This window comes from Capra hircus, chromosome 29, assembly GCF_001704415.2.
Source record: "Capra hircus breed San Clemente chromosome 29, ASM170441v1, whole genome shotgun sequence".
Classification (NCBI taxonomy): Eukaryota; Metazoa; Chordata; class Mammalia; order Artiodactyla; family Bovidae; genus Capra; species Capra hircus.
The window spans coordinates 24,320,528-24,340,605 of record NC_030836.1 but is presented as its reverse complement, the minus strand read 5'-3'; the positions used below and the strand labels follow the sequence as shown (position 1 = coordinate 24,340,605).

The following is a 20,078-nucleotide window of genomic DNA, read 5'->3' as shown; positions in this document are numbered from 1 at the left end:
CTCTGTTGTCCCCTTCTCCTCCTGCCCTCAATCCCTCCCAGCATCAGAGTCTTTTCCAATGAGTCAACTCTTTGCATGAGGTGGCCAAAGTACTGGAGTTTCAGCTTTAGCATCATTCCTTCCAAAGAAATCCCAGGGCTGATCTTTAGAATGGACTGGTTGGATCTCCTTGCAGGTGCCATATTAGGGAGCGTTAAAACCATATAAACAGATGGAGGGTGATGTTCAAAGGGTAAGGCTTGGAGGGTTGAGTTGCATACAAACTTTCACTTGGCCAGTGTTTGTGGAAGGACCAAAGAGGCTGGCTGAGGTGGGGGCAAAAGGGAATACTTTTGTTTGCCTCAAAAGCATTATTTTGCATTTCGTTTCAATTAAATGGCTTAGGTTTTGCTATAGCATTAGAAACACTTGTATCAACATTCTCCAGGTGCTGGCCAGCAGACAGTGAGTGGGGAGGAAACTGATGTGTGTGTTTTGGAAACAAAAACCAATGAGATGGTCAGAGTCAGGAAGGTTGAGTTTGAGCCCCTCCTGCATGGTGATTTCTTGAAGCACCTCACCGCAATGTGGCTTCAGGCCATGAAGTCTCACCAAAGTGGGCATTTTAGTCACCGGTGGTTTCCAGCCTTTGTGCATGTGATATGTGAACTTCTCTGAGGAAATTGTAGTCGTATAGCCTCCCACCCACTGGAAACCCAAACAAAACACACAATTACAAGCTCAGTGCCACCCGGAGACCCCAGAACCATGCACGGCACGTTAGAGCTTTATTAATCGACTGACTTTTGCCTTACACTGTGGGAGTTGTTAATTAAAACCACTCAACCGTTGAGTTGAAAGAGAGGGAGGGAGACAGAGAGATTGAAGACAGCTAACAGCCGGGCTTCCCTCCCGCCTTGGCAGGCTGGTGCAGCTATTTTAGAGGTGGACACAGGCTTTACGGTTGAATAAACCCTTCTCCAGAGGTGTGTGTGAGGTTTCCTGGGAACGGCTTTCGTTTAATGCCCTGCAGCCAGGCCTCCTGTGCACAAAGCTTCTGACCAAGTATGCAGAACAGTTAGCAATAAGGATCATGGTGATGGAAATAGCAGCTACCCTGTATTACTGTTTAGAGAGCATTTCTAAATGCCTGGCTCGGTGTGCAGCGCTTTATACACCTTGTCTCTTGTCCCTCACCGTCGTCCATGTGGTCATCTGCTCCTCCCAACAGGGACGCAGGGACTCACAGGGCATCCGTATCTTGCCCAAGGTCACAGAGCTGGTGAGTTAGGGGCGGGGACTCCCACACACCTGACTGCAAAGCAGAGGGGCAGCCACCCTGTCTCAGGATGTTTTCTGAGAACCCTGTAATCTGCGTAAGCATGTTAAAAATCTAGCCCTTCTTCTCCCCCTCAAACCTGATTCTCCTCTTACGTTTCCATATCCATTTCTCTTCCACAGCCAGAAAATCAGGAAGAATCTCAGACTCTTCTGTTCTGTTGTTCCTGGAAGGCTGGTCACCAGGGTCAGTGGATTCTCTCTCTTCACTGTCTCTTACCGTGGTTTTGTCCAGTCTTTCTGCTCAGGTTTCTCCCCAAGATGATTGCATTTGCCCTTTCCTTGCTTTCTTCACCTCTGATCCCAGTGCGTATCCAACAAGTCCATCCTACTCTTGGGCTAGAAAACTCTTTCTAGAGTATTAATCTGATTACATGATCACCTGCTTATCATTTCTCAGGGGCCCCACCTTGCCTGGCGGGTAAACTCTTGAGTTTCTGTGGCTGTATGATAAATGACTCCAAAATCTGGCGGCTGGAAAGCAGTGTTTCATGATGCTCACAGGTCTCTGTCTCAGGATTGGGACAAGGTTACAGCAGAGACGGCCTGTCTGTGCTCCCCACGTCTGGAGTCTCAGTGGGGAGGCCCCCAGGGCTGGAGCTGGCTTAATAGTGGGGGGTCTGTGCTGTTACAAAGCTTGTTCACGCACACATCTGACACTTAGGCTGGGACAACTTGAAGGTAAGGACGCACGTACCTTTCTCTGTGGCTTGGCTTCCTTTGAAGTTGGAAGCCTCCAAGCCCCAAGGACAAGTGTTACCGCGAGCAAAGCAAAGGTGGCCTTTTCTCCTCTACCTTGGAAGTCGCAGAGTGTCACTTTCACCCAGCTGTGTTGGTCAAAGCAGTCACAGGCCTCCAGTTCACTAGAGGGAGCGTAGATCCCACCTCTCAGGGCACGGGCCACCTTGAAGAAGACCATTTGGGATGGCGATGTTGTGGAGCCGTCTTTGGAAAGTACAGCTGCCCCACCCCACCCCGTGCATTGTCTAGCATGCTGAGACACCTGGCCCTCCATGGTGTCTTCTGTTGGAGGGTAAGTTTTGTGGAGACAGAGCGTGTCTGCCTCACTGACCACGTATCTCCTGTGCCCAGCACAGTGCTTGGCACAAAGGAAGCCCTCCTTTTCATGGGGAACTAATGAGGGATTTGCTTGCCCAGCCCCATAGCTTGTCCTCTCCACTGGCCCCTGAATGCCCATTCCTCCCCCACTGGCATTCTGGCCCAGCCACTCTGGACCACTGACATTTTCCTTGATGGACGTGCCACGCGCTCAGACCTCTGTGCCTTTTGCATGTGGTCAGTCTCTCTCTGTCCATAAATCCCTCCCTGCTCCGTTCCCCCCACCTGCTGCAGTCCTTTAAGAATCTGCTGAAGCTGGGAAGCCTTCCCTGACAATACCAGCAGATGTCGGCTTCCCTCCGGTGGGTCCCAAACAGCTGGTAATGCCTCGCAGATGGCTCATCTTGGTTCCTTTTGCTTTGTCTGTTTGTATAACTGTCTGTCCCCTAGATTAGGATATCTGTGAGCAGAGGAATTGTGTCTTTTCACACCTGCATTTCTGACATCTCCTGCCAGACCTGCTGTATGTGCTTGGTCATGTGTTTGAAATGAAGGGAGAGAGAAAGAGGGTAATTATATCAGTGGTACCACTGGTTCTGATGCTACTGCTGTTGCTGATAATAAGGGCACCCAGTGTTCTGGAGTACTTTTAATATGGCAGGTGCTTTTCAGGTATTATATCATTAGATTCTTAGAGAAATCCTAGGAGGCCCGTAACACTGTTATTATCCCCATTTTGTACACATGGAAACTGTGGATAAAAGAGGTCACTCGTCCAAGGTCATTCGACTACTAAGGGACACAGCCAGTTTCAGGAAGCTTGAGGACTTGGTGCTGCCACCTGCTGAGTTTTAGGTTCTAAAGATCTCTCTTTATAAAGATATAAATCCTACCTTCAACTGGATTGGTAGGATAATAATGTGGGAAGTGACAGAGTATCTGCTGGCCAGACAGTGTCTGTTTTGTTCTTGGTGCCAGGTTTGAAGAGGTTCAGAATCAGGCAAGGGTTTGTTTAGGGAAGGGTGACAAGCAAGGAAAAGGGTTTGAATGTCATAAAAATGTTCGCAGAAGCTAGATCTGCTTGACATGGAAAATACTTAGAAGAGCAATAGGTTTAAAAGGACCAAACTGAAACTGGAGGTTAGACTTCCATTTTTTATTTCCTAAACACGAAGGTGACTGTTAAAAAACATGCTGAAAATCAAAGCTGTCCGAAGCGGGCTGGGCTCCTTGTAAGAACATGAGCCTCCTTCCTGTTCCTGAGAGTGATCAAGCAGAACCTGGAAACCTGTTTCCACGCGTTGCAGAAGGAATTGTTGCATGAGATGAGAAGCTGAGAGAAGGGAGCTGTAAGAGTTCTTCCCAGCCTAAGATTCAGGGCGTTTGGTTCCCATGGAAATCACTGAGGTTCTAATAAGGATGGAGCAGAGCTGGGTGTTGGGCTCAGGAGAAGGTCTCTTTGACAAGCCTGCGGGTGGTAGCTGGGCACAAAAGCTATTCCTTCTGAAAATGTTCTCACGCAAGCCCCCTTCAGATAAGCACAAAAATCAGACCCGCCTCCTTCCCCGTCTGCAGGTTCTGGACTGGCGGCCTTCGGAGGGGCTGTAGAGAATCAACTGACTGCACACCCGCCCAGATGTTCCTGAGAGTCACACTCTCTTGGTTGTGTAATGAAATCCGTAGGTTCTTCAAGTGTAAAAAGGTTACAGTATGGAGTAAGCTCGCTCTAAGGATGCAAGGTTGGGGGTCTCCGCTTTGCCCCTGCTCAGCCGATCCATCTCTCGTTCTTATGAAAGTAGAAACATTTGAACAAGTGGAAGCCTGAGAAAGTCAGGGACCCCGTTCCTTTGTCTGTGCAGCTGTTGCGACTGCGGCTCCTACAGCCGTGATAGAAGGTAATTCGAGCATCCTGTAGACAACCAGCTTTTGATTGATTCCTGCTCCGGAGGTCCCTGCCCGGGGTTCTGGCTCCCTCTCAGCCCACCCTTCCCGCCAGAGGGCTCCAGCTGCCCAGGGGTGCCCCGCCCCTCCCTCCTCACACCGCCTGCGGCTCTGTCTGTCCCCAGGCTGGCCCGTTTGCCTGGATGCTGGACTCCTGGGTATCTCCTGCCCACGTGACCTCCTGGCTCCAGCAGCTGCCTCGCTGGGGGAAGATGCACCCTGTCCTTCATGCAAACACGCCGATGGCACTGTCCAGGTCCATACATATTGAATTCAAGGGGCAGTTATGCCTTTCCAACTGAACTCCCTGCTCTGCTGGTTTCACTTTTTACTTTGTTTTAGAAAAACCACAGACAGTGAGAGTTCAGCCACAGGACAGCATGACTGCCTTCAGCGCAGGTTCAGGAGTCGCTGAGAGTGGCACTGACATTGTTCCCTCCACGGGGAACTCTGTTCATGCCACACTGTCCCTTGAATGGGACCTGTGACCCTCCCTTCCAAGCCCTTTCTTACTAACTTTCCCTGCGTGGGGGGGCCCCCAACTTCCTAGAAGTCTTCCTTGAAGCCTTTAGCTAACCTAGCCTCTGTGACTATATTTAACTTTTCTCTAAATAGATGCAAGGATGTCTCACTTCTTTGTATTCTTTAAATCCTTAAGACACATATTATATTTATATTGAAACAACTTAATTCTGGGTTATTATTTATTCTTTCATTTAGTTCATCACGAACATTTGTTAGGTACCTATCTCAAGAGTTCTAATCACAATCTAGGGACTGTGGGCAGTGAAGCAAAAATATAAGCTCAAAAACAATAATTATGATCATAATTATACTAATACTGGTCCTACATTTATTGAGCTTGTTGAGAGACTGGAACACAAGGAGATAAATAGATAAAACAGTTGTAACAAAATGGAAAATAGGGGAACCAAACTTCAGTTTTACTATAAAAGATTTGTTGAACATGATAAATTTATTAAGCGCAAAAATATATTAAAACAAAGACACAGCAGTGACTATTTCCTAGTTGTGTTTCCTTGAGTAAATCACTTAAACTCTTGAGTGTCAGTTCTTCGTCTGAGAAATCCTCAGACCAAGTAATCTTGGGGACCTCCCCCCCAACTCCTGATCTAATATTCTGTCATTCTGTAAGACTGTGTATTACTGGTTTTCTTCTTAATGCCTGGTTGCATTTTAAAGTTTTAGAGGTACAACCTTTTCAGGTTGGTATCCTAAGTGGGAGGTAGGGAAGATGATTTTTTAAAAAAACATGTGATATTTCAACACCAAGATGATAGAGAAGGCAGAGTATGGTGAAATGAGACCGCTGCATGTCCATGTAGAGATGAACACAGGGGTGTTTTAAGATTCTTTTCCATTATGGTTTATCACGATATTGAATATAGTTCCCTGTGCTATACAGTAGGACTCTGTTCTTTATCCATTCTGTGTATAATGGTTTGCACCTATTCTCCCCAAACTACCGAGCCATCCTTCCCCCATACCCCTCCTCCTTGGCAACCAGAAGTCTGTTCTCTGCGTCTGTGAGTCTGTTTCTATAGATAAGCTTATTTGTGTCGTATTTTCAATCGCACATGCAGATGTTGTCATATGGTATTGGTCCTTCTCCTTCTGACTTACTTCGCTTAGTGTGATAATCTCTAGTTTCATCTATGTTGCTGAACATGGCTTTATTTCACTCTCTTTTATGGCTGAGGAGTATCCCATTGTGTATATGGACCATGTCTTCTTTATCCCTTCCTCTCCTGATGGACACTCAGGTTCTTTCCACGTCTTGGCTATTGTAAATAGTGCCATAGTGAGCTTAGGAGTGCACGTATCTTTTTGAATTATGGTTTTCTCCAGATAAATGCCCAGGAGTAGGATTGCTGAATCATATGGCAACTCAAGCATGGTGTTTTAATCACTGAGGAGCACATCATTTGTTTTTTGGAGTTTGTACCGTGTTGGACCCCAAGGCACATTTTGGAGTAGGACAGACTTTTATGAGCTTTGGTAGAAAAGGGCAGTTTTCTGTGGCTCAGGGACTCAGGTATTATCTGGGGTATGCTCAGGTGGGGGCTGGGCTCCCTTTTTTTCTTTTTTTTTCCAGTGGCCCTTAGTTTGTACATGAAGCCTTTTCACTTTAGGATTTTGTTTTGTTTTTAGGATTTTTGAGAATTTCGACACGCCCTGTTTAAGTGATTTACCCAAGGAAAGAATTATGCATTGCAGCTGTTTTGGGGGAAGGAGTGGCACCCCAAAGAGGTAGCCATGAGGTCTGTCTGCCACGGCTCAGGCAGGGAGGGCCCTCCTGTGCTGTCAGCCACAGGCTGGTCCTCTCCGTGTGAAGGTATCCGGGGCTACTGCTGGGACTGTGCAACGCATCTTTAGGTAACCTCACTTACTGTGGAGGGCTGGTGCTTACACAGTTCAGTCTGAACTCTCCAGAAAGAAAATGACTGGTTCCCCAACTCACAAAACTTTAACTCAGTGTTTTTCGGATGTTAAAAAAAAAAATCTAATATCCGTTAATGTAAAGGCATCACACTCTGAATTGGGAGGAGAGAGGGGATGTAAGAATAAGATTAGGTGTGTCTTTAGAGAATTAATGTCTCTTTAGTAGTTTCACATGAACCAAAATTCTGCCAAACTTTATAGAATACCTTATAAAAAACATTGGGCCTTTTTAGTTGTTTGTTTAAAATGGTAGATTTATAACATCAAATATGCTGTTTCAAACTCCTGCCCCACCCCAGCTGTGGCCCACTCCCGTGAGAGCCACCGCTCTAGGCTGCCCGGGGTTCTGATTCTGAAGGTGACCAGTGTTCCTGGACAGATGGAAAAGAGCGCAGGGCCGGGCATCCTGTGTTGTCAGCTGTTGTGTCTACTGAGCCTGCCAGATTTAGTGGCAGGTAATTCGAGTATCCTTGTGGACACTCAGTTTTGGCTTAATCCCCGTGTTTGAAGGCCAGAGGCCTATATACATATTTCTTTGTGGTTGGAAATATATTTATTGAATTCCGTTTAGAGCGAGTGCCCAGAATAATGAGGTTCTTAATGAAACTGTTAGCTGGTAGGAGTTTATCGTCTAAGACGGCACAGTGAATCCACTGTACATTTTATTTACTTTTTAAGATGCTTGTCTATTTTTGGCAGTATCGCATCCGCTTGCGGCATGCATGGGCTCTCTTCAGTTGTGGCGCGTGGACTTCTCTCTGGTGTGGCACGCGGGCTCAGTTGCCCCACCGCGTGTGGGCTCTTCATTCCCCAACCAGGGATGGGACCTGTGTCCCCTGCATTGGAAGGCAGATCCTTAGCCGCTGGACCACCAAGGAAGACCCCACTACACATTTTCGATCCCTTGTATTGGCACATGTCGGTCTGTGTGAACTAATTTACTCGCTCCAACCCAAGGCTTCCTGGCAGATACCTTCTCATCCCTCAAGTTTCTTCCTCTAAGAAGCCTTTTCTGGCCCCGCTCCCTGGTCTGGCTCTTGCTGAAGCCCGTGTAAACATTCACACGTCTGTTTCCCCCGCCCAAACACCGAGCCCCTCAGGGTCAAGGAGTGGCTCTGACTCTTGTATCTCCAGCACCCAGGCCAGCTCCGGCCTCTCAGCAGGGGCTGCATAAATGTTTATTAAACAAATGACACTGGCTCAAAAGCGGGACCATCTCTAGGACAGCAGCCTGCGTATGGCTCTAGTGCGTGCGGTGCTTCCTGCGTCCCCCCAGCTGTTTGCAGAAATCTTTGCTGAGGCTGGGGGATATCCCAAGGCCTGCTTTATGCCCCAGACTGCAGAAGAGCTTGCCTCCCAGTTACATTAGTCACCTTGGTGGTCCTCCTGTTCTCAGTGAAAGTGAAAGTCGCTCAGTTGTGTCTGACTCTTTGCGACCCCATGGACTATACAGTCCATGGAATTCTCCAGGCCAGAATACTAGAGTGGGTAACCATTCCCTTCTCCAGGGGATCTTCCCAATCCAGGGATCAAACCCAGGTCTCCCGCATTGCAGGCAGATTCTTTACTGTCTGAGCCACTAAGGAAGCCCCCTCCTGTTCTCAGTATTGCTGGGCATTTCTTTCAGGTGGGTCTAGGTAAGACAAAGTGAAACTTGCATAAACCGAAATTCAAGGGCCAGCTGGCTTCTCCTCAGTTTGATAGTAATTCTGGTTATTACCAAGGGGTGTCTACCAGGAACCAAAAGGGAAAGAGACTCTGGATGTCTGATTCCCACCGCCACTAGCTCTAGTTATCTGGGAAAGGAACACACAGTCCTGAATGCTGGCACGATTCTACCGACTTAAGGCGACAAGTGAATTTGTGTCATAGGGAACTTTAGAGATCGGGAGTCATGTCGGAAATCATGGGAATGATAAGGTGTAGCAGCAGCCAGAAAATTGACAAGTGTGTCCCAGTGCGTAAGAAGTGCCTAGGACAGACAGACAGGTTCTCTTGACCAAGCAGAAGGCTGTTTCAGGGTAAGGGCATCTAGTTATGATGCCCCCGCTGAGCCTTCCACAGATGGTCCCGGTCCTCTGCGTTCTCTCCTGTCCCTTCCCAGTCTGGGCTTCCACAGTTGGACTTAGGCCTGAAAGTGCACAACCAAGTGATAATATTTTAGAAGGGCCATAACGTTCTAAAAACTCTTATCAGGCATCGATCTGAGATGGAGAGGCCGTTAGGGGTCAGGAATCGGGTACACTTAGCACGCACATACTCCCATAATATACAGAGCCAAAACTAGCTCCTGTGAGGATTAGAAATTTAAGTTACTGTTACACTATAGTCACGTTTCGGTGAGTCTTGAGCTCTTAGGGAAACTGAGGTCAGTCTAGCTCACAGTTCCTCCATCCAGGGCTCCAGATTTAAGGCAGCATTTCCGAAAGCTTGATCCTGACTACAGGAAAATTATTTAACAGAGAAAGAAAGGAAGTATGGGAGGAAGGAAGGGAGAGAAGGAGGGATGGAGGGAGGGAGAGAAATTTACTTACGTATCTGTTAAAAATACAGGTTTGGGGGAAGGGATGGATGGGGAGACAGGACATCTTTAAGGCAATAAAACATTATCTTTATGAGACGGTGATGATGGATACATATCATTATGCATTTGTCAGAACCCTTAGAGCACAGTGAACCCTAATGTAAACTGTGGGCTTTGGTTAATAATATATCGATATGATTGGTAATAATTAATGTTAGTTGTTAGTATCAAATAGTTATTAGTATCAAATAATAATGTGTCAGTATTAGTTCATCAGTTTTAATAAATGTGCCACATTGATACAAGATGTTAGGGGAAACTGGTGGTAGTGGGGAAGGAGTTTGATGGAACTCTGTATTTTCCTCTGTGAAATTTCTCTGTAAACCTCAAAATGCTCTTAAAATATAAGGTCTGTTTAAAAACGCAGGGTTTGGGCCCCACGAATGGCATTCTGCATCTGTGAAGCTGGGGCCTTGAAGTCTGCATTTTTCTCAGGTTCCCCAGATGATTTGGGTATATCCTCAGGTTTGAGAATTCCTGGATATCAGTCAATCTCCTTTCACCATCTGTTTCATTCCAAGAAAGAGCTTAAAGGGGCTTTGTCTAGAGAGCTGTCTCCTGTGTGCTAGAATGTGTTTCATCTTTCAGTAGGTGGACAAAAAGCTTCCTGCTCGTGCTAGAAATACTTGCTGCAATCTCGCACTGACAGTTGAACCACAATAAAGAGAATTCAGGCCAGACCAAATTCCAGACATGGGGACTGTCAAATTTCCAAAGCATGCAGCCTTTCTTCAGGAGGCTGCCCTGCCAACGCCCATTTTAAACAAGCATAGTTACAGGTTGTAATGAAAAATGTCTGTGTGTGTATTCATTTCAGTGGGCTTCCCTACTGGCTCAGTTATAAAGAATCTGCCTCCCAGTGCAAAAGACATGGGTTTGATCCCTGAGTCAGAGAGATCCCTTGAAGAAGGAAATGGCAACCCACTCCAGTATTCTTGCCTGGGAAATCCCTTGGATAGAGGAGCCTGGTGGCTACAGTCCATGGGGTTGCAAAGACATGACTTAACAACTAAACAACAAAAATTTATTTCAATAGGAGTGATAAATAAGGGTTAATTGTTGTTATCCTGGGCTCTCTGGGTGATTGTGTATTTTATTAGTACAGTTACAGGTTCTTAAAAATATATATATAGATCCTTAGGCAAGTTAGACCAAAATGCTCTGGCAATCAACGCTAGATGGAATTTCGTTAAGCTTGTGAAAATCCACGTTGCATTTTGCAGAAGACGCAAGAACCATAACAGCGTGTTTCATCACCACGCAGGAATTTTACCACTTGCTCAGCCTCTCCTCTGCTGGAAGTTTGGTGGGGGCAAAGCCCAAACCCACAGCAGTGGTAAACTCGAGCCCGTATGCTAAAATTCAAGGTGACTTGTGAGTTATAGCAATGCCAAGACAAGCAAACACTTTGCTATTTGCAAACTATAAATGTTGAAGGGACAGACCCAGCCAGGATCCACTTCTGCTCTAACTCCGCAAAGGGGCCACTAACGTGGGGCCAGGTTGGGGTGGGTGTGGGTGGTGATCTGTGAACCAACTAGAACTGGATACTCATTTTGTACATACGTGAGGTTGACCTCCACGGCTTTCACCAGTTTCTCTAAGGAATCCACAACTCAAGAAGATTTAGAAATGTCTGCTTTAGATAATGATCTCTAGACTTTTTGGTTGTGTCAAAAAATAGCTTGTTCCTCTGTTAGACGTTGTATTTGTTTTTTAAACATGTATGTGCTTTCTCACTGAAATACTGTGTATACTGTAATACCTGCCTACACCCAGGATTTACAAGTGACATGATAAGAAATAAATAAAACAGGAGCATTTTAGTTTTCATCAGTGTGGGCCATCTTATGCCCCCCACTAGGGAGACCACTGCCTGAGGTCGTTGCTTTCCATTCTTTCATGCACATTAGAACCTCCTAGGGTGCTTGTTGAACGGCAGAGTCTGATTCAGGAGGACTAGGGTACCACAGTTCTAGTAAGTTGCCAAGTGATGCTGAAGCTGCTGGTTCAGTGGTGGGTAGTGGGTGAGGCAGGTGTTGGTGTTGGAGACACGACTCCCACAGCGTACCTTCTCTCTTCAAGCAGCTTCACAGCACCTGTCTTTTGGAAATAAAGACTATGACATCACTTTCCCCAAGTGACACTTAACGGGGCCCCCTGGGACTCTCTGACTCGTCCTTCCCTCAGGCCTGCCTTTTCCTGCTCTTACCTCTGTCCCTGTGGCCTGCCAGGATTGAGCTCTTGTCTGACTAGCTTAGCAACATCTTTGCAGCACTCCCCAGAGAGATGTGCTCTGGTGACTAAGTAGCCAGCATAGGCTTCAGACCTCCCGAGGCCGGCTCACTTCTGTCACAGGCTTGCTTTCCTGCTGCACCAGGGTCAGAGAATTGAGCCTGGACTTTTGGCTCACTTCACAGCCAGGACTGACTCGGTAAGATGGAGTGAGATGCAGATGAGCCATGGAAGGAGCCGGGTGCCCCTGGAGCTGTGGATGCTCCAGGTCGTGGCTGCTGGCTGTTGAAGGAACTTTCCTGCAGTGAAAGTGACATCTATCTGCCATGGCCCTGTTCTGTGCTCTGAGCCAAGGTGGGTGCTCTAGGAGTGAGCGAAATAATGGCAGATTCTGCTAGAGAGGAAAACTGAAGTCTCATATCCTCCTTAAAAGTGCAAGATACCAGCTTGGGGGTTTCCTGGAGAAGCAGCCGTCCTGGAGCACAGTGGGCGGCGGTGCCCCATGCCTGCGCTGGGCAACCAGGTAGGACAGTGGCCCTGTGGATCTGCACCTCTCCCTCTCCCTCTGCCGGCAGGATTGTTGGAGGAGTTCCCCAGAAGACGTGAACACCATAGACATGTTTCTTGATTATTCATGTTGCCTATCTGGATTATTTATGCATCAAGTCTTATTATTGCAGGGAAACCTAACCAAGAAAGACACTCGAACCTTAGACTTTCTCTCCAGAGGCTGCCGTGGGTTCTGTTTCATTGCATGTCAGTTTGGAATGATCCATGATAGGGCTTCCCTGGTGGTTCAGGCTAAAGGATCTGCCTGCAATGCCAGAGACCTGGGTTTGATACCTGGGTCAGGAAGAGCCCCTGGAGAAGGGAATGGCAACCCACTCCAGTATTCTTGCCTGGAAAATTCCATGAACAGAGAAGCCTGGAGGGCTACAGTCTATGGGGTCGCAAAGAGTCAGATACAGCTGAGCAGCTAACACTCACTCACTCACACACACACACACACACATACAATTGAGAAGCAGCAGCACCATGTTCTTTGATTAGGATTCACCTTTATTTGGTTTTTGTGTTAAAGCTGTGTAGTGGGTAAGATCTGAGAATTGCTCTGTGATATGTTTCTTGTCATTGAAGGTGGAGGCAGCGGGGGGTGGCTTGGTAAATGAAATGTGTGATATTTGTCTCAGCTTTTATGCCTACAAACTGAGGGCAAAGTGGTTCCCATAGTAAAATTTTAAGTGCCTAAATTTTAGTGCTCCAGTCTTCTTCTTATTTTGCTTAAGAGGAAAACTGAACTCTCATGAGTCTCCCAAAAAGAACACTGAAAAATTAAAAAATCTGTTTTTTTCCCCCAACCATATTTTTGCATTTCAAATGTGTCTTCTCCGCTTAAGCTAAACATAGCAGATTGTTTTCTGTCACTAAGATCGACTTTCTTCAAAAGGATTCGGGCAGCTTTGTGAGACTCACTTGTTGGTTTGTCCTTCTGTGACCCAGAGTGGAGTGTATTCATCACACTTCTAAGAGGTTCTAAACTAAAGGGATCCTTTTACAGGTTTGTCTAGAAACTCAATTTACATCCTAATAAACTTCAAATATAAATGTCAGGCCTTTTGTCATGGAGTGAAGAGCACTGTGAAAGCATTTGTTGTTTGAGGACTTGGCTGCTGCCAAAACTCAAATGCAAGGACTTTTCAGCAGCCCACATCATTTTTTTTTAACCTTATACAACAAAGTATGTGTTGATATATGTGTGCATACATTTATATTGATGTTGGCAGGAATAGCTTTTATGTATGCAATTCTTCTATTCCATTTTTCTTTGCTATGTTCACATTTAAACCAAAAGTGTGCCCAAAAAACACAGACATGCTGCCATGTCTTTGAAGAAAAGTAATCACTTAGGCTTGATTTTTTTTTTCTGTTTGTATTGCTTTCATTTTTTGCATCTGAGAGTTTTTCATTTTTTTTATGTTGTGCTCTAATAGGAATACACTGGACTCTGTCAATGTACAAATTGCTTTCCCTTCCCTTCTCTTACCTCCCCCAATTCTTGAGAAAAAGTGGTTTCCTTTGTGATTATTGAGAGCCCCCTATGTGTTCCTTATGCTCCATGTTGGGAACTTCAGGATCGAGGGGTCCTCTGTCCCCCCTTCTGAAGGTGACTCACGCCAGTTTCAGTTGTTCGACCTTGGTGCCTCACTACGCACATTTCAAGGAGACGAGATCTGTCAACAACGCTGGACTCAGAATCTAGCGTATTTGTTCTGACAGCTCCTATGAGATTCCAGAGCTTTTTTCATAGCTCCCGTCAGTTACTCAGGATGCACCTATTCTGTTGATAAAGTTCCTTGTCCTAGGCATGTTGCCGTCACAGGTCTCCTTTAGTTTGAGGGATGGTGAGGTTTACTCTGAAAGTCTGATCATTCCTTGAAGGTCTGGGGTGCCTCAGATGGGATCCAGACCATCTGGAAAATCTACAGGAGGAAATATCAGTGAGACATCACTCACCAAAAATCGAGTGTTGAATGATGGAGGCGTCGAAAACTCAATGTTCTCTTTCAAACGAAAGCCCGAACCTGTTATTCATGGGCTTCCTAGTGTCATAGCTTACCCAGCTTCCAGACAAAGGTCTCAGCCCCTCCTGGCCTCCAAGCCCTTCCCGACTGGGCCCCAGACCCCTTGCAGCCCAGCTCCTGTCTTTTTTCCTGCTCTTCTGGCAACAGTGAACTACTTCCCATCCTCTTAGCTTCCTCCCAGCGTTTGTACTTGCCATCTACGTACCTAGATGGATCCTCCTCCTTTGACTGGCAAACTCCTGTGCACCCTTCAAAGGCCAACTTAAGCAGCATCCCTCTGTGACCTCCGTCCCCTGTGTGCGCAGAGCCTGTTGTGCGTCTGTCTGTACGGTACGTCTAGCTACCACCGCTCATCATGGGGTAGGAGAGCTGCCTACTTACATGTGTGAGAGCCTTGTCAGTTTTGAGCTTCGCCAGGGCCGGGCAGGAGTGAGATCTCTGTAATCCCAGCCTGGCATGGGCCGGGTACACCATGTTTGTGGAATTGGAAGGGGAGGAGGGACTGCAATGTCACTACTCAGCGACACAGGCCGTCACTGCTGCTGATAGTAACAGTTGTTGTTCAGTCGCTAAGTCATGTCTGGCTCTTTGCCACCCCATGAACTGCAGCACACCAGGCTTCCCTGTCCTTCACCGTCTCCTGGAGTTTGCTCAAACTCATGTCCATTGAGTCAGTGATGGCATCCAATCATCTCATCCTTTGTCGCCCCCTTCTCCCCCTGCCTTCCCTCCTTCCCAGCATCAGGGTCTTTTTCAGTGAGTTGGTTCTTTGCATCAGGTGGTCAAAGTTTCAGAGTTTTAGCTTCAGCATCAGTCCTTCCAATGGATATTCAGGGTTGATCTCCTAAAGGGCTCCTGAGGTAGCAGACCCTGGGCATTATAATGTCTCAGTCAACCTACCATGGCCCTATGAGATTCATCCGTAGTTTCAACTATCCTGCAGATGAGGAAGCTGAAACTTGGAGAAATTACCCGCCTCCAAAAGTGACAAAGCTGGGATTCGAACCCATCTACCTGCACAGTGATCTTGACCTGTTTCATTGCCTTCATCTAAAAAATAGAGATAAAAGTAACACTTGATAAGACTCTTTTGAAGATATCAGGATTTCTGTGAGTCACTTGGCACAGCATCCGGCCAGCATCAGTAACCCTTGGTACTTGCTATCAGCGATGCACAGAAGGGCCCCTAGCTAGCATGAGGCGGGGAGACTGAACCCCAGACTCACTGATGATGCAGCCATGCTCCTAGCTCTGATGTTCATGAGCCACCCCAGCCTTGAAAAGCAAGAAAAACACCCACAGACACCCTGGCTCTTTAACAGAGGCTCCTGCTCTCCATCCAGGGACCTCTGGGGAAGCAAAGGAAGGTGGAGGATAGTGTTGCAATTGTGCAGGTGCTTAGCCAGGACCCCAGCAAGCAAACATTAGGATGTTACCAGCACCTCATTAGGCTCCAGCACTAATGATTTGTTTCCCCAAGGAGAAGGAAAGTGTGGCCCTGATGCTCAGGGATTTGGTCCCTAGATCAGCTGGTTCCCTTCCTTGTAACCTCAGGCAACTCGTTGCGTCTCCACCCAATGCAAGCCTCTGATAAAGGTCGCAAGATGGGACCCAGCCATCCCACCCAGCCTCCTGAGCCTTCAGGACTACAAACCTTTCCACCCTTCTGCTCAAGGGCTAGTGCAACACACCAATGACTGCGTCATCTCTAAATTATGCGTCCTTAAACTGAACTGATGGACATCTATATTAATATATTCAGTAGCCAATTCCTATGAAATTTGGGTTGAACCAAAGTATGTGTATTTTTCATTGAGACCAGAAGAGTTATTTAAAGGTATATTTGGGGCTTTTTATACTGTATTTGGTGGAATAATAATTATAGAAATAAGAAATTTAAGTTCTTGAGTGTGAGGCTAAAGTGATAGCGCTGTACTATCTTGCAGTGAGAGGACATAAAATTTATTTTGAATATTATTTTTAAAATTATGATTTAATACATTTTTACAAACCTAAGGAGGAAGAGGTAAATTCCCTCTTTTCCTTAACCACTTCTCCTGAGTCCTCCCTCCCCCCGCCTCTCTTTCTCTCACACACACATACGTACATGCATAAAACGAATGGAATAGATTTGTAAGGAAACTGGATCATATCACACTGGTAGCATTCAACTCTGGCTTTCAGTCTTTGGTCCATTTGGGAAGGCAGAGAATCCTGATTTATCCTTGACTCCTCCACCACCACCCCATCTCTCTGCCTAAACAAAATCAGAATTCCCAGTAGCAGTTGACAAGCTAAGTTAGCCTAGCCAGTCACACAGTCACATCTCTCCAAGGCCCCCCACCTTCATCAGCGGTCAGTTTTTGACACCTTGTGCCTGGCAATACCAGGCTGGAGGCTGCAGCACATCTCAGCAATCCAGCTCTGGAATCTCACCAACCTCTGCTCTTGGCCTTCACAGAAAGCCAGGGCTGTATATGTGTGGGCCTCCATCTACATATCCAGGTACGTGTAATTGCCCAACCGTGTGTGTTGTTTCACCAGCAGTAAAAAAAATCCAGCAGGGAAATGCATGCTTTAATTAGTTTGTTTGTCCTTTGACAAGATCTCCCCAGTTGAAAAATTTTTGTTTATCTCTATGGCTGAGCGGGCTTTGCTAAAATCGAAATTAACTGCCTTGCTTAATGGTGCAGTAGATTGTGTTTTGAACAGCTTCCGCTGAAATCTCCTTGAAAGGACATTTGATCTAGAAAGTCTAGCCTCTGGCAGAGTTACCGCATTTTGCTGTAGGTCCTTTCTTTCCTCCTTATGCTAGCTGTAGGATGCGCATGGAGCTCACCATGTGCATGGATCCTGGGTGACTGTATCTACTGGGTGAGTGGGTGGATGGATGGACAGATGGGTTGACTGACAGGTGCTCAGTTATGTCTGAACCTTTGTGGCACCATGGACTTTAGCCCATCAAGCTCTTCTGTCCATGGAATTTTCCAGGCAAGGAAACTGGAGTGGTTGCCACTTCCTCCACCAGGGGATCTTCCTGACCCAGGGAATGAACCCACATCTCCTACATTGGCAGGCAGATTCTTTACCACTAGTGCTGGGAAGCCCCTGACTGGCAGGTAGACAGTTTAATTGCCATATGACTTAGATGTCAAATTTTCTGACGTTTCAGAGGAAGGAAAACCTGTAATTGGTTTCCTCCCAAAACGTTTTTGCTAAACTTCACCCTATGACTGTGTCTTTTGGATTTCATTCAACAAAAACAATACTTGTTAAGCGCTTAGTATGTGTTAGGACGTGGAATATAGATTTGAACAAAATAAAATAGTCCCTTCCCAAAGAGCTTTCTATCTAGTGTGAGAACCAAGAATCAAAAAGTCATTACACGGGGTTCTCCTGGTGGCTCAGTGGGAAAGAATCCGCCTGCCAGTGCAGGAGATACACGTTCAGTCCCTGATCCGGGAAGATCTCACATTCTGTGGAGTAGCTGAACCCATACAGCACAGCTGCTGAAGCCTGCATGCCCGGAGCCTGTGCTCTGCAACAAGAGAAGCCACTGCCATGAGAAGCCCTCACACCGCAACTAGAGAAAACCCTTGCGGTAGCAAAGACCCAGCACGGCCAAAAATAAATAAAAAATTTAAAGTCGTTACACAATTATTAAACTATAGCTATGATGGCTGGAATTTTTGGTTTTTCTTTTTTCTTCTTTATTGAGGCCTAAGTCAAATACCATAAAATTCTTGTTTTGATTTTTAAAATTTTTATTCTTGGCTGCTCTGGGTCTTTGCTGCTGCACATGGGTTTTCTCTAGTTATGGCGAGGAAGAATGGCTCTCTATTTGTGGTGTGCCGTGTTAGTCGCTCAGTCGTGCCCGACTCTTTGCGACCCCATGGACTGCAGCCCATCAGGCTCTTCTGTCCATGAGATTTGCCAGGCAAGGATACTGGAGTGGGTTGCCATCTCCTTCTCCAGGGGATCTTCCCAACCCAGGGATCGAACCCGGGTCTCCTGCACTGCAGGTGGATTCCTTACCAGCTGAGCTACAAGGGAAGCCCTTTTCTTTGAGCCCCTTTTGTGGGGCGGGGGTGCGGCAAGAATACTGGAGTGGGTTGCTATCTCCTTCTCCAGGGGATCTTCCCGACCCAGGGATCGAACCCGGGTCTTCCACATTGCAGGCAGATGCTTTACCATCTGAGCCACGTGTGCAGGCTGCTTATTTACTGTGGTGGCTTCTTTTGTCACAGAGCATGGGCTGTGGAGTGCAGGCTTAGTAGCTGCACCTCAGCATGGGAGATCTTCCCAGAGCAGGGATCAAACCCAGTCCCCTGCATTGGCAAGTGGATTCTTATCCACTAGACCACCACAAGTCCCTAAAATTCATCATTTTAAAGTGTACAATTCAACCACAAACAACTGGCTTGACCGACTTCAACAGATGTTCCATTATGTTGGCTTTGTGATCATTAATGTCACAAATAGGGGGTGAAAGGGGCCACCAGAGAAGTCGGTTCAGATGTGATCTCCTGGAAGCTGCCCTAAGGAAGAGTTCTCTTGACCCAAAGCAGAAGCTCCTCACCCAAGATGGCTCCTGTGAGAACTTTCTTCTGTGACCCTACTGGTTCTGGAAAACTTCCACAGCATCCTATAAGTCCATTTTTCTAAGACTCTATTCCAAGAAGTTCCTAAGCTAGACATAGAAGAATCTCAAGTATTGAAGAACCCTCAGGATCTATCCCATATATTCCAAAGCCAAGATACCAAAGGCAGCGAAACATTCCATGATGTACTAATAGCTCAGCCGACTGTTGTGGCAAAATAATCACCCGTGCATTGGTCTTCTCACGCCCTGTTATTGGGCTTGAAACGTAAATCACTTGTATTTTCAGATGCGTTGCAAGTCTGATGGGGCCCGTGGGGGAATTTAAGGGCTCTGAGTTTGATTTCTGGCTCTGCTCAAGTTTTGCTTTGCATTCTCCTCTGGAGATGGGGATGATGGCACAAGCAGTCTCCTCTGAGGGGTGTCTTGGAGTAACCAGGGTGGATGAAGTAAAGCTGCTTTGGACCTGAAGTACTGCCTCGTGCGTGCATGCATGCATGCTCAGCCTCTCGGTCATGTCCAGTTCTTTGTGACCCCATGGACTGTAGCCCGCCAGGCTCCTCTGTCCGTGGGATTTCCCAGGCAAAAATGCTGGAACGGGTTGCCATTTCCTCCGCCAGGGGATCTTCCTGATCCCGGGATCAAATCCATGTCTCCTTCACCTCCTGCAGGCAGATTCTTTACCACTGAACCACCTGGGGAGCCAAACTACATGCTACTGGTGGCTAATCTTTCAGGAGCTGATCTGATTGGTGGATAGTCAGCTAGCTATACAGAAAGTCTCAGAGGTCTTCCCTTCCCATGACAACACTGATTTCATAGGAAGATAGCTCTGTGGCATCAACACGAAGTTTAGATAAGTAACGTTACTGTTATTCAGAGAGCTGGGACACCCCCCTTAGACATCAGTATCAAAGGTGAAATTTACCATTGCACATGCTTTAGGATGATCACTATTTTAATAACATCTTCCGTTTATGTGATCCTTTACAAACTATAGAGCACTTTGATACTCCTTATCTCACTAATTCCCATGCCCATCTGGTGATGCAGGAAGACTGATATTCACAGAGTTTAGATGAAAAATCCAGGACTTGCCCATAATGACAAAGCTGGCTCTTGTATCCTCCATCTTTTTTTACCATCCTTCTTAAATCTTGCCTACTTTTTCCCCTGTGCTGTTCTGTAATATTTTCCCCTATGATTTGCCAGTGACTTGTCAGTTCCCTTCATCGTACTTAGGTAAAACACCTGCTTGTATAATTGCTGACATTAAAAAGAATGTCATGAATGCATC

At 46.6% G+C, this 20,078-nt stretch overlaps 1 protein-coding gene across 6 annotated transcripts in view; it reads left to right on the top strand.

The window, feature by feature from the left end:
• Window positions 1–20,078, top strand: part of NAV2 (neuron navigator 2) — a 427,183-nt gene that overhangs the window by 276,815 nt on the left and 130,290 nt on the right. The window lies entirely within an intron of this gene.